Source organism: Natator depressus, chromosome 18 (genome assembly GCF_965152275.1).
Source record: "Natator depressus isolate rNatDep1 chromosome 18, rNatDep2.hap1, whole genome shotgun sequence".
NCBI classification, from domain to species: Eukaryota; Metazoa; Chordata; order Testudines; family Cheloniidae; genus Natator; species Natator depressus.
Genome location: NC_134251.1, coordinates 14,232,839 through 14,246,715, shown reverse-complemented (window position 1 = coordinate 14,246,715; position 13,877 = coordinate 14,232,839). Strand labels below are relative to the sequence as shown.

At 46.8% G+C, this 13,877-nt stretch overlaps 1 protein-coding gene across 2 annotated transcripts in view; it reads right to left on the bottom strand.

Moving 5' to 3' along the window:
• The window catches only part of SAMD11 (sterile alpha motif domain containing 11), a 180,097-nt gene that overhangs the window by 162,696 nt on the left and 3,524 nt on the right, over positions 1-13,877 (bottom strand). The gene's annotated exons all lie outside the window — the stretch shown is intronic.

The window sequence follows — 13,877 nt, the reverse complement described above, 5'->3', positions numbered from 1 at the left end:
ATTCCCTGGTCTTTGCACAGGCTGGACACGAGTCAGTTTGGACAAAATATGGTCCTTGAGTTTATCAGTGTGCAAAGAACCTTGCTCGGCCCACCTGAAGCTTCCATCTGCAACAAATACGAACATCTGAGTTGTTTCATTTCACGCCCTCTGCTAACAAGTCCTATTGGGCAATCTGGAAAGGACGTGACACAACCGGACTGGATGAGTTACTTCACTTCACGCCCTTGAGGGACATTTTGTGGTCTCACTTGCCAAAACCACCAGGCTTGGCAAGAAACAGGACAGATGAGGATCGTGATCTTCATGCTATTTTACTCTTGCTGGGTACTGACAGATTTGAATGTCTAACTTCCTTATATCTGTGGGCATGGGCGGCGAGTTCTATGGGTCCGGGGTGCCCGGGCACCAGGAATATTCCTGTCCCAGGGGCCCGGCTCCAGCAAAGTTTCCCACCTCCCCGCCCACACACATACACTCCCCCAGCGCTTCCCCGGGCCCTACCTGCCACCCCCGGGCGATTTAAAACAGCCCGGGGGCTCCCGCCGCCACCTGCAGCACAGCAGGGCTGAGTGGCTTCCTGCGCGCTCGTTCCACGTGGCAGCCGGCAGGTCCTTGCAACCCGTGTGAGGGGGTTTTGCCGCTGCGTGCTGCCCCCGCCCCAAACACCCCTGCGGCCAATGGGAAGCTGCAGGGGCGGTGCCTGGAGACAGCAGCGTGAGGAGACTCCCCCCCCAGCCTGCCCCACCTAGGAGCCACTGCCAGAGGGGGTGCCCCAGGTAAACATCAACCCCCACCCCATCCACTTCCAGAGCCTGCACCCACACCCCCTCCGCAAACACACTCTTTGGCCCCCAAATTTCCTCCTGCACCCCCACCCCCGCACCCCCTCTCGCCCCCAAACTCTCTCCCAGAGCCTGCACCCCAGACCTCCTCCCCCACCCAAACTCCCTCCCAGAGCCTTAGGCAGGTGCGGGAGGGGGGGGGAGGAGTTCTGGGCACCACCAAAATTTCTACAAACCTGCCACCCCTGTCTGTGGATGGTCATGGCTTTATTGCCCACCGGAAAGCGAGCAGAGCCTCCAAAGTTTGAACAGACACCTCTCCTCCCACCCTGCCTCAGTTCATTTGCATCCTGCTGGAGGGCAGGGACAAGAGCTTTTCAAACAAGTGGGATCCTTAAATGCTAAGGAACAATATTCTCTCCTCCTTTATAGTCTCTGTAACCCCTGCTGCTGTGCTGACTGCAGTGAAATTTACTGTGACTCAGAGGACAAAGTATTGAACTTATATATTGGGACTTTAGGGCCTGACCCCATAATGGGTCCTTCATCGAGAGTACTCTCAAACAACAGTGTGCGGGATTAGACCCTTAGGGGAAAGGGCATGCACAATTATTTACAGGGCATATATCCCCAAATATCCTTCATACTCACTTTTTGGCCTTCTGAACGGGATAACGAGTATAATGTATTAGGGAAGTCAATGGCCTTAAAGCCTCTTATAGCAAGGCTGAATTCGGCCCTATGTACCCCACAAGGTAGAGTTTCGAAAAGACACTCATTATTGTAGCATCTGGGATTTCACAGGAACAGATTCTCAGCTGGTGCCAATGAGGTCAGCTCCACTTACTTCAAGCCCTTTCACACCAGCAGAGTATTTAGGCCAAAATGTTTTGGAGTCACATTGTCAATTTCAAGATTTAAAAAAAAAAAAAAAAAGAGGAGAAACTGAACATTCAGTGTGAAAGGTGATAACACAAGACATGTGTGGGTTATCCCACTAGTGCTGGGTGACATTTCAAACTGCTTCCTTACTATTTTAGGACCACATACTCTCCCCAATCTGCACAGAGACCTTGCTGTTGACCCTGGGAGCTGTGCATGGTAGATAACACAGGAATGTCTACACAGCCCGACGCAGTGAGCCTCCCAGCCCAGGGCCACAGACTTGGGCTAGTGGGGCTCACGGCGCACTCTAAAAGTGGTGGTGTAGACAGTGCTCTGAAGCTGCGGCTCAGACTGGAGCGTGGACTCTGGAACCCTGCGAGCGGCGAGGGTCCTGAGCTCAGGCTCCAGCCCAAGCCCGAATGGCTACACTGCAGTATAACAGCCCCACTGCCTGAGTCCAAGTCAGCTGACACAGGCCAACGATGGGTGTTTAACTGCAGTGTAGACATACTCTACGGGACCATAACGAGCAGCTTTCCATGCTTTGTTAGGCTCCATTCTCTGACCCAGACCAGATTCTGATCAGCACCATTCCAGGCTGAAGCTGGAGAAACTCCACTGAAATCAATGAAGTTAAACTGGTGTAAATCTAGAGCAACTCTGATCAGAATCTGGTGATATATTCACACTGTAGTGAACATTTTACACTGGTGCAACTCCATTGTGCTAGGCACTGTACAAACACAGAACCAAAGACGGGATCCCCCTGCATTCACACTCTAGGGTTTATTTTCCATTCTTTTAAAAACCTACCCTAAAATACTGCAGTATGGACTATACTGGCCTACAGTGCTTGAATAACACTAGGAAAGCTGGAGTGTCGTGAGCCATCGATGAAGAACACTGTAGTATTTTTATAAGGGTTCTTTAGAGCTAAGTGGGTAAATCACTGGGGGAGATAAAAGACAAATTGGTATCACAATCCCCCCTGGAAAAATAAAGTATGTTTGTTCTGTTCACCCCCACAAAGAAAATGCTCCTGAGCAACCCAGATTGCAGGAGGTACTAGGGGAAGAAAAGTTATTGATCTGAGAGAATTCATTTTACTATAAGGGGCTGGTACTTTTACTTATTTAATAAAGGTCTGGCGTCAAACCACTGTGAATTTCAGGATTATCTAATTCTATCTCATCTCATTCAATCATTGATGCTCCAGACAGTAGCAGAAAGGAATGCCTGTCCTTTCCTGTCTTCAGGCGCTATCTCCGGTTGCCCTAGCAACACGGCAAAAGCAGCTTCAACAGAGCTGAGTATCACCTATCACAGTCATCCCTGGATAAGAAGAAAGGAGGAGGTTACAGGGGAGTTTCTGCAGTTTGATGGGTAGACACATGCAGAACTGTCGCCGTCACTGGAGGGGAATGGGCCCATAACTCTGAATCAGCAAGGCCCGGGAGGAGTTCTGATGGATATAGACTCCTGAGGGGAAGCGTGAACATGAAAACAGTGGACTGACTTCCCGCTGTCCACCAGAGCGTGCTGCTTTCTTTTATTACTAAGTTTTATACTAAAAGAAGTTATGGCAATTAAGTGGCCTGATTTAACTGGAGCCATTAAAATCCCAGTGCTGTTTTTAAAAAAAGTTCTGAACACACTGAGTTAGGACCCAGTTAGAGGCACACACCTGACTTTCTTTGCTGCCATATCACGACCAGGACTATTTCCAAGGAGGATTTATTTTCTATGCCAAAAGTTCTTAAATTCTCTCCTCTAGCACTGAAAATTATTTTTCTTTTCTGCTCCTTAAATCACCCGAAACTGTTCAAAGCAGGGTCTTCCCTTCTAGATGTTGAATGCAAAAATAAATAAATAAATAAACGTGTGCTTGTCTAGCATCTTCCATCCAAAGATCCCAATGCTCTTCAGAAACACGGATTAAACCTTACAACAATGTGTGACATAGTTCGGCGTTGTTAGTGGTTTCTAGTTTGCAATGTGGTACACTGAGGCTCAGGCAGGAAAGGTCGAGGACCAAATTTTTAAGAGTGGCCACTAGTCTGGAGAGCCCAACTCGAGATACCAAGGGCCTGACCTCTATGGAAGCTTTGGCTGTTCAGGACCTCTGAAAAATCCTATCCTACTAGGGTATGTCAACCTCACCCCTTAGGCTTGAGAGCCCAAGCCACATCAGAAAAGCTCCATCTACACATCTATGTACAGCACACTCATGTGAGCCCTGCTGGCACATGTCTGTGAACCCAGGCTAGGAAACTTGCTCCCCAAATGCTGTGTAGACATACCCTAAGTGTCTAAAACCAGGCACCCAAAATTAGAGTCACCCCAATTTAAAGGGTGCTTTTGAAAGTATCGGCCTAAGAGACTTGCCCAAGGTCACAAAGCGAGTCGATGCTGGAGCTAGGAATACGACCCAGGAGTCCTGACTCCCAACTCTTGCCACGACAGTGAGGCACTTCAGGCTATTTCTTTATTCCGTGGTACTGAGAAAAAGAAAAATCTTATGCTACGTGAAAGAGCAGCAGCTTTATCCAAGCAAATGGGAAAAGCCTGGAGTTCTAAGACAAGCCTCACGCTAACAGAAGCTGCTGCGTGATCATCTCAACCCGCTGCAATAGCACAAATATAGGTGAACAATTAGTTCACAAAACAACAGCAGCTTTCAGCCCTCCGAGAGTTTCCACTGAATGCCGTAAGGAGTAGCAACACCATCACACTCTCAGTTTCTACCCCTACCTGCTGCCCACACAGAGATGCTCATTCCTTTCCCATCTGCAACTCAGGGTCCAATCCCACACACCTTGTTCTGGAAAGCACCCCGCTGAAGTCAAGGCTGTTTGCATGAGCCCCGGTCTAAAATTAGAACATCGTTAGTATTTGGGGCTACTTTTTGCCCTCAGACCTCTCTGTGCAAACAATCAAGAGTGCAGCCCTTTAGATGCAACTTCTCCAACTTCTGTTGCACACACTGACAGTGCTACCATTTCCTGGCTTTCCCCTACTCGCACTACAAATCTTAGCGGAAAACAATGATCCCTCTATCTTATACAGCCCAGGTCACAGAAAGGGTTATGCATCTACATGAGATATTATCTCTTTTTGCTCTTTCAGTATGTCTGTCCAGCCTGCATGCAGGATAAGCAGCAGGCATCACTTACAGAGCAGAGAGTCTTCTTGACTCAGGCTGGTGAGAATCCTATGGACATTTACCCTGGTTGGAGATATTAGAGATGGAAGAAAACCCTTGATCTAGCCACAAAACACCCAACACACCTGAAAATGAAGGATTTCCAATACAAGGGCATTATTATTTATTACGATTATTAAAGGTTATCAAGGAGCAGGGCACATTTGCGCACAAAGGCATCCCTATTTTGCAACTTTCTATGCACAGGTAAAATAAAGCAAAAGCAGCTAAAGTTCTGCATTAACTAGATCTAGAATATGGGTACTTTTTTTTCTTCCAGGCTTGGGAATTCCCTCCATCCACCTTCTGAGACAAGTTACAACAAAATCCTGCATCAGATTATATTTACGACCCAGGGGAAAGTGTAATTTCCTCTCCGTTCTCACTGGTTTTGTTAAAACAACACAGCCAAAAATAAGAGCAAGGAAATGCATTTCCCCGGTGGGGGGTGGGGTGTCCTGGAGAGATACCTTAGTGTGAGAGCAGCAGAAGGATGAAGCAAAGAAGCTAAAGGAGACGGCTGTCAATTTCACTTACAAACCCACATGTGATTCATGCAGCGATAAATAACACAATCAGTGAAACGTTTCTCTGTGCATCAACCAGAAGACGCAAATTTGGTGACAGAGGGCCCAATACTGCAAGGTTCTCATTGACATCAGCGGGAGCAAAGGATGCTCATCACCTCCTGGCAGGTCTGGGCCCAGAGCTGGGGGAGGGGCCTTTCTCAGGCTGTTGGCTTGGAGAGGGGATGCACTTCGCTCTGGGGGAGGATGGGGGTGGAGAAGGAGGAGGAGGAGATGCTGCTGCCAACCAAGATTCAGCACTGGCATCTGTTGTGTAGCAAGAGGCTTGCCAGTCCTGTGGATGAAGGAAACAGGCTTTCCATAGGAGAAACAGAAGACGGCAGTAAACGAAAAAAAAAAAAGAACAATCTGTAATAAGTGGAGGGCAAAGACAAGTGTATAATTCCCACCGAATGTTACTTTATTTTTTGCGTATATTAAAAACAGAAGGACTCTCTTCAAAAGGCTACAGCAAAGAATGCTGCTTCTCCACTCTCCCTGCCTTACAAGCCCATGACACCATGTAGCATAAAAAACACATCACTGCTACACAGTTTAAACAGGGGACGGTTTACTTTTAAATGCTCAGGAAAAAAAGAATAAAGTACAGAAAGTGGGAGTTAATACTGGTCCCTTCATCAACTCTGCAGGTTTGGTCCCTTGTTCACGAAAGGCATTTGCCAACAGGCTCCAAATGAGCACTGATCCTTTTGATTAAGGCCAGCAGGTTTGGACACAGACCACTGCAAATTAAAACCAGGTGTCTGTGCCCTGAGGCAATAGAGACTGCCCTAAGCAGTTTAATGACATCTCTAAATAATTTTGACAGCAAAATTACTTATCCTATCTCACCTTTATATTGCCCTTGACACATTCCTAACGAGATGATGTTGCTTTTGCCGCTTTTATTTAGCTCTACGTATCTCTGCTCTACATTTAACTCATTTTCCTTGGACTGGTAGATTTTTCCGAACTCACTGGAGTGTCTTTAAACTTGATTCCACAGTTTGCCCGTTAACTGCAAAGCCTAGCTTGTGTCTTCTGACTTACTGGGCTGAATCCACTCCAGCACTTACTGGTGCTATAAACCAGGGTGTAGGACCACGCACTCCCCAGGTGCAGAAAATCCACCAGGGGGCACAATGCAGCCAAGCAAGAGTGACAAACTACACTGTGCTTGGGGGGTGGGGAAGAGGGCATGGACAAGGATGCATTGATCTAGGAGCCTTACGGAGCCCCTGCTGAAAATTAAAGTTACAGTCTCCAAGCACAATCCTGAAGCAGTGGAAACACTGCCTGCCATCCTGCCTCTGACCTCAGGCATGAATTCCCCACCCGTGGCACCAAGGAAGGTTACTCTGACTCATTATGTGCAAGCCACATTAAGTCCCTGGGGCCCTGCTCCTAGCCCCGCAATGTAATAACCCAATGGCATTCACCTTGCTTCTTTACTCCCTAGAATGGCAACAATCTTGACAGTAGCTGCATTACAGCTCCCATTTTTACGCAGGTCAGTAAATATCCTCCACCTTTTACCCTTTAGCATCCCCGGAAAGTTAACACGATTTTCCTAGGCTGGAAAAGCTTGCGCACCTCTACTATTCACTCACCATATTGTGCTCCAATTAATATGTTTTCCTTTTCAGAGCGTATTTAATAATCCGCAAAACTAAACCATTCGGTACTGCACCAGCGCCCTCCACCCCATTGCTCTTACCCTTACACGTCTATATACAAATAATAATTAAATGTTTCATCCATGCCACACCTTCTTCCAAAATCTCCAAGGCACGTGGACCATAACGGAGTAATTGCAAGGCATTCTGCACAAGGTTTGGCCTTGAAGCCTACTCAGGAGTAACAGCTAGCACAGAACACAGCTTCCTCCTTAAAACAGGCAGCATCTTCCAGGTGTGCGCTGGCTTCTCATTCACCTCTGGGTGCAACTCAAGCTACAGGTTTTGCTCTACGATGCTCAGTATGGTCCCGGGACCCAGCAAGTTTAGAGACCTGCTCCCTCACTGCCACAAGAGCGCCTGATGTGTATTTGTTCATAGCCCCTGCATTTGAAAGTCTTGGGGCTGGGGGTTGAGGACTCAACTCTACACAGGTCAGGCAAAGTCACTCTTGTTCCCCTCAAGGGCATAGTGTTTCTCCTCAGACTCCTCCCTGAAGGGGGTTGTCCCGGAGAAGGATATATCAGCTGCACCTTTGGGGCTGTGGGAGTGTTTTGGTTAACGCTGGGGCTCAGGCTCAGAAAACTGGTCCAATGGATGCAGTTTAAACGTCCCCTAAATAAATCAATTATAAAAATCCTAAACTAAACTGAATAATTCAACAACAAAACCTAACTAAACTAAAATGTGCCGGATTAAACACAACACTCCACATCAGCATGAAACCACAAATAAAACCAGCAAGCTGTGCCAAGGGCCTCCAGGAATAAAATGTCTGTAAATCTGCTTCCCAGAGGGGCTTTTTCTACAGTCATAAGGGAATCTCCAAGGAACAAAGGCAAAGCTGAAAATCGCTCCCTACATGCAAACCCCTGGATCCGTGCACTCCAAAGCTCAGACAGGAGCCCAAGGCCCAATCCATTCAGTTGAAACCAAGTTTTCAGGCTCAAACCTGCTCACACAGGCAGCCAGGAAAGCAGCCATGACACTGAGCAAGCTACATCCTATTCATACAGGTGAGTTTCATTGGAACAGCCTCACCTCACGTAGAAGTCCCCAAGATTTGGATCAGCTTCTAAATTCCAGCCCCCTGCAGCCAACAGCAGGGATCACAGTGCAGCTGAACTTCCCCATCTGGCTACTCTCTTCTGACCCCTTCAGGTTGACAGAGGCACCGCATCGCATTCTTCTCCACCCCAAGGGCAGACGACCCGAGTCACTCTGCCGGGTAGGTAGCGAGAGCGGCTCTGACCACGTTTGGACAGATCCAAGGAAAACCCACCTCAAGACCCCTGTATAGCTGTATTACTAACCCCACTGCCTCTGACCTAAGAACACTGCACAGTACTTGACACATTTTGAGCTAAACAATGGGAACTTTAACTGATGGGAACTTTAACTTTAACTTTAATGGGAACTCACACACTTTGTTTCTAAATTAAAAAAAAAATTTAGATCTTTTCCAGCCTCACACACAATTGTGTAGCCATGACAAGAACCAACCCAAAACGAAACAAAACAAACACCCTCTATGTATACCAAATCAACAGCAAAACTGGGCCCCAGTAAACAAATGAATTATCGTCACTAACCAAGTTATGCACAATTACCATGAGCCCTGGCATTCAAGAAAAGAGGTAGAGGGATTTTAAAATATATTTTACTGGGATTTCTCTTTTGTTTTACTGCACCTATGCCACGACAGGGTTTTTTTAAGAAGCCTGCTCTTCCATCTTTACATGTGACCTGCACTTCAAACCCACGGTAGGTAAGGCAGACTTTCAAAGAGAAATCCTAGCTGTGAAAAGATAGAACTCAAGAAAAAAAAGAAAGAAACAAAATCCCATGTTAAATCCTAAAACATTTTCAGAGGCAGCCTGGCTCAGGTCATTATGAAAAATACTCTTAAGGGTCACGCTGGTGATGGAAACAAAGGGTATTCATGCTAGAAAATGCTTCTCCTTTGCTATACTGGGCATACAATCCTTAACATTACAAATCTAAGCCCTTTTGCTCTAATGACAGAGATTTTAGTGCTGGCCTCTGCAAAATCATCCCCCCGTCCCTCCCTACTTCACTAAGGTGACTGTCACCTATGAACAGGTCAGGCCTTCCTTGGGGGCCTGACACAGCCAGAAAACACTCACCAACACCTAGAGCAGCACAAGCCTATCCAGTCTAGGGGCTCCTTTAACTGCAGAGACTGAGAGTTTTTGGCATTGTGCATGTGCAGGAAAGTTTAAGGGGACTGAGGGGAAATGCTGAATAATGGTTCATAGCTGAAATGCACTGGAATGCACCAAAGGGACTTTCGTAATTTAAACCATTCTTAACTGAAAATATTTGGGATCCATATAAATGGAGGATACAGACCTAAGTATGCAATTTACGAGTCTCCTGCCTGCAAAAATTGTTGTGCCTTCCTGGCATCCTGCATGAGCAGGAAAACACAGGGGTAGAGACCCAGGCAAAATAAACCCTTATCTGAACTGCAACGATTGAGGGTGCATGAACCTAGTGGGCCGGGGGGCGGGGTCTAGCTCTCTTTAACCGCAAACATAGAGGGTGCATGGGAAATCGGGGTGTAGGCCTATGCAATGCAAACTCTCCTTAACGCTGAAGATTTAGAAAAGATGCATAAAATCCGGAGAGCTCCAGCCCCCTTTAATTGCAAAGCCGTGGGGGTTCGGGGAACACACGCCTGGGCAGTGCCTGGACTCACCTAATGGCAAAGCCTTTTCTGCCTGCAAGCGCCTGTGTCCATGAAAGGCACAAACCAGGGCGGGGGGGGGGGTGCGTCTGTCCGTCTGCCCGCCCCTAGCCCCGGAGTGACCCCCTGCAAGCCCCCGCCCGTCTGCCTGATTACCCACGCGCCCGGTGGGCTCGGCCCGCGCGGCTCTGATTGATGCCCCGGCCAGGCTCCCAGACGCGCCCGGGGAGGGGGAGCCGCTGCCGCTGCCCGAGGGAGGAGACGCCGAGGCAGCAGGCGAGACGCGGCTGCTCCTCCTCCGCCTCGCAGGAAACCAGCGGTCGGTCACAGAACTCGCCGAGGCGCCGGCCGCCGTCTGCAGCTGCAGCAAACGAGCTGCGACGGGGAGCGGGGGGGGGGGGGGGGGGGGGGGGGGAGGGAGCGATCCGGGCTCTGCCGGGGGGGGGTGGGGGAGGGAGTCGAGCCGCATTCCTTGCTGCTGCTCTGTGTGTGTGACCTGCCCGGTGCTAATGCAGGGGTGTGGGGGGCACCCCCTCTCACAACCTCACTGCAGGGGGGATCCACATCAAAAGTCCCAGCCCAGTTCCTTAGCTGCCTAGGGCAGCCAAGCTAGGAAGGCACCAAACAAGTGACCTGCTAGGTCTGGCATTGCTCTAGCACTCCCCTCCCCACACACACACACGCTTATTCTTGCAGACCCATGCACTGGGGAGGGCTGCGCAGACCCTCTTTGGGAGGCCAGGGCACATTCCAGGCAGAGAGATACCCTGAGAACAATGACCCCTCCTGACCCCTTGGCAGACAGGAGCTCACTTGCAATGGCTGGCCATGTTCCCTTCTGTCAACCCTGCCCAAGAAGCTGTGCGGGAAAGGGGTCTTTCTTTCCTTTTACTGGGTTGATTTTGCTTCCAACAGTTTTACAGCAGCTGGTAAAAGGTTCAGGCCCAAGGTAAAAATCTCCAGCTCCTAAATCTCCTGCTTTCCCAAACTGGTTCCATAGCAATATGCAATTTACTTTCCAAATCAATCCTCCCTTATCAGACCCCAAAGGACCCAGACAGGGCCTGAGAGCAAGCACTGATTTTGATTAAAGCCCTTGATGTTACAAATTCATTTGACAGGGTAGAAGAGTTGGATAAACTCAATGTAACCTTTGCAGAAGGGAGGGCGGGGCCAGGTGTTTGGGTCATTCTGCTCTCAACTTGCAGCCCCAACAGGAGTAACTCACCCATAAGCAACTGGCTCTGCCCCATTTCAAAAACAATTCATGAGCTTGGCTTGGCCTATTCCTGTTGACAGTAGGCCGATCTCATTTACACCAGAGTCCCAGCAGTATAATCTTCCCTGGACAGTATCGGGCCCACAGTTTCATTGCACGCTCTTGATACAACCATGTCAGAGGGACCCAGGTCTCACGGGTGTAATTCACACTTTCCTGCTCTATCTACAATATAAAATACAGTAAGTTCTGTGTAGTATGGCTAAGAGCCCCCTGCTCTCATTGATTCTTAAACCACAGTCATCAGACAGGGAAAGATAAATTGTCCCCATTTCTTAACTGTTTCCTAGCATAATTGCTTTGAATATATAGTATATGCAAATACCACAGCGCACTGTCAGGGGATTCCAGATTTAATGTGAAACTACCAGTATACACTGGAGAGAGAACCAGCTAAATCATGCTTGCCTGATAAAGGAAAGTAAAGTGCCCGAGGAACCTCTCATGTGAGTAAGACAAGTAGGATTTGGTCCATGGATAGTAACTCACTTTTTTGTTCCTGGGTTGTAGAAAGAAGAGTAAAGTTAGCATCGATAAGGTTCTCCTTCAAGGGAGGAAGGATAGTCTTGTGGTTAAAGCGGAAGACTGGGAGTCAAGAGACCTAGATTCTGTTCTTTGTTCTGATGCAGTTTTCCTACATGTGACCTCAGGCAAGTCACTTAAGCTCCAGTCCTACAATGAGATCTACCAAGTGCAGCCCTGTTTTTGTGCAGAATCCCACTCAAGTCTGTGGGGTTCCATGAGAACACAGGAGGCCACTTGTATGGATCTTGTTGCAGGATCGGGGCTTGAGTACACAGAATTCCAGATTAAGTCAAGGGGAGCTGCAGGTGAAAATCAGACCCCCAAACCCAGAGCTGGTTCTGAGGGCCAGCAAACATGGTGATCGACCTAGACTCCAACTTTCAGGGGGCGCTGCACCACTCAGACTTTTTTAGGGGAAGGGAGACAAAAATGTTTTCTGCCCTGACTGGCAAAACGGCTCAAACATCTTAGTACTTCAGCTACCCCCATCTTTAAAATGAGGATAATGACACTTTCCTGCCACACAGAGGTGTGTTAAGGCTAAAGTAATTAGAGTTTGCCAAATGCTTTGAGACCCTATTATGCAAGATGCTATATAAGTGCATTGTTTTTGCATTTTAATTTCTAAAAAGGAAAAGAATATTTTATTTTAAAAGGACTTGTATTAAGACACATTTATCAAATATAATTATCTCCATCTTTCACTTCAGTCATTTCTTAATAACTTTAGGTTGTCTTTCTGGAACACTACAACATACTCAATGGTTTTAACAAGCTTACGAAAATAATGGTTAGCTTTCTCATAGCATGAGCTACACTCAAAGTAAGGAAAATTATGCCAAGAGCACGCTGATTGCTACACAAAAATAAACAAAATAAAATCCAGTTGCTGTGCTAAAAGAATCAGAATAAAGGTTATTCTGCTGTCAAAACCTTTTCTACTTCATCTCACTGGGAGAAGGGGGCTGGGAGACATGTCAAGAAGGATTTTCTTTTCCTTTCCTAATACTAAATGACCTATTTCCATTGATATCAGGAGTTTCCGAACTTTTTCAGTTTAGACCACATTTTAACATGGAGATAGTCTCCAAGACAACTCCCCTCCCACTTGCAATCAGGTAGCATCCCCAAGGCAACAACAGCAATTGCTTATGTAGAAAAGTAACCTTAGGAAAGTATTTAGTGTAGTTTTAGCTGTCTTTTAATGCAATTTAGCAGCTGGAAGTGAGGAGCAGCCAGCATCATGTGATCAGCCAGTTCTCAAGAGACCATCAGCAAGTGCTCTGCAGACACCATGGACTAAAGTAAAGGAGCCTCTCTGATCTGCAGGGTCAATAATAAAAAAAAAGTGCACAAAGGTCCCAACCCCGTAAACACTAATTACCCAGCATAGTGCTTACTACTGTGAGTTGTGTCACTGAAGTCAATGAGACTACTCATGGTAGTAAACATTATGGGTGAAATTAGGGCAACCAAATAGCAAGTGTGAAAAATCGGGACAAGGGTGGGAGGTAATAGACGCCTATATAAGACAGAGCCCTGAATATCGGGAATGTCCCTGTAAAATTAGGACATCTGGTCACCCTAGGTGAGATGCTGGCCCCATTAAAGTACATGGCAAAACTCCCATTGACTTCAGTGAGGCCAGGATTTCACCCGATGTGACTTACTAATTGTGAAATAGTAATTGAAAAATTATATAGTGAGATAAATAGTATCTTTAGGTTTTGTTCTGTGATGACTTTTTCAGTGTAAACAGCTACAGCACAATATGCTCTCAAAGAGTTAATACAGATTATATATTTGCTTTGACTTCTGCAGGTCACTTACTTAACATTTTTCTAAGCAACTTTTCATTTAAACATGCATATAAATATGAATATACACAGAGGAATCATTTAAATCTGGGATTCTAAATAAAGATACTCTACTTTCAGGGAGATTTACCATGTATGACCTCATAAAGACAACAGAAGAAAAAATATCCTTCTGGATAAAAAAAATATAGAATAGCATTTGTTTCCACAGTTCTCATTATAAAAATGCATTCAGTTACAATGATTCTTCCAACTCCAGGATTTAGTTTAGTAATGTGAACCAAACAGGATTCTAACTGATGAAAATAATTGTAACTGTTATGTTTACAGTGTACACACATATCCCAGATATACATATTTTTAATGTCTTAGTTCTATGCAAGACACACTTCTGATTCCGCAGCTCTCTGTATTTATGACATCACCATCTTC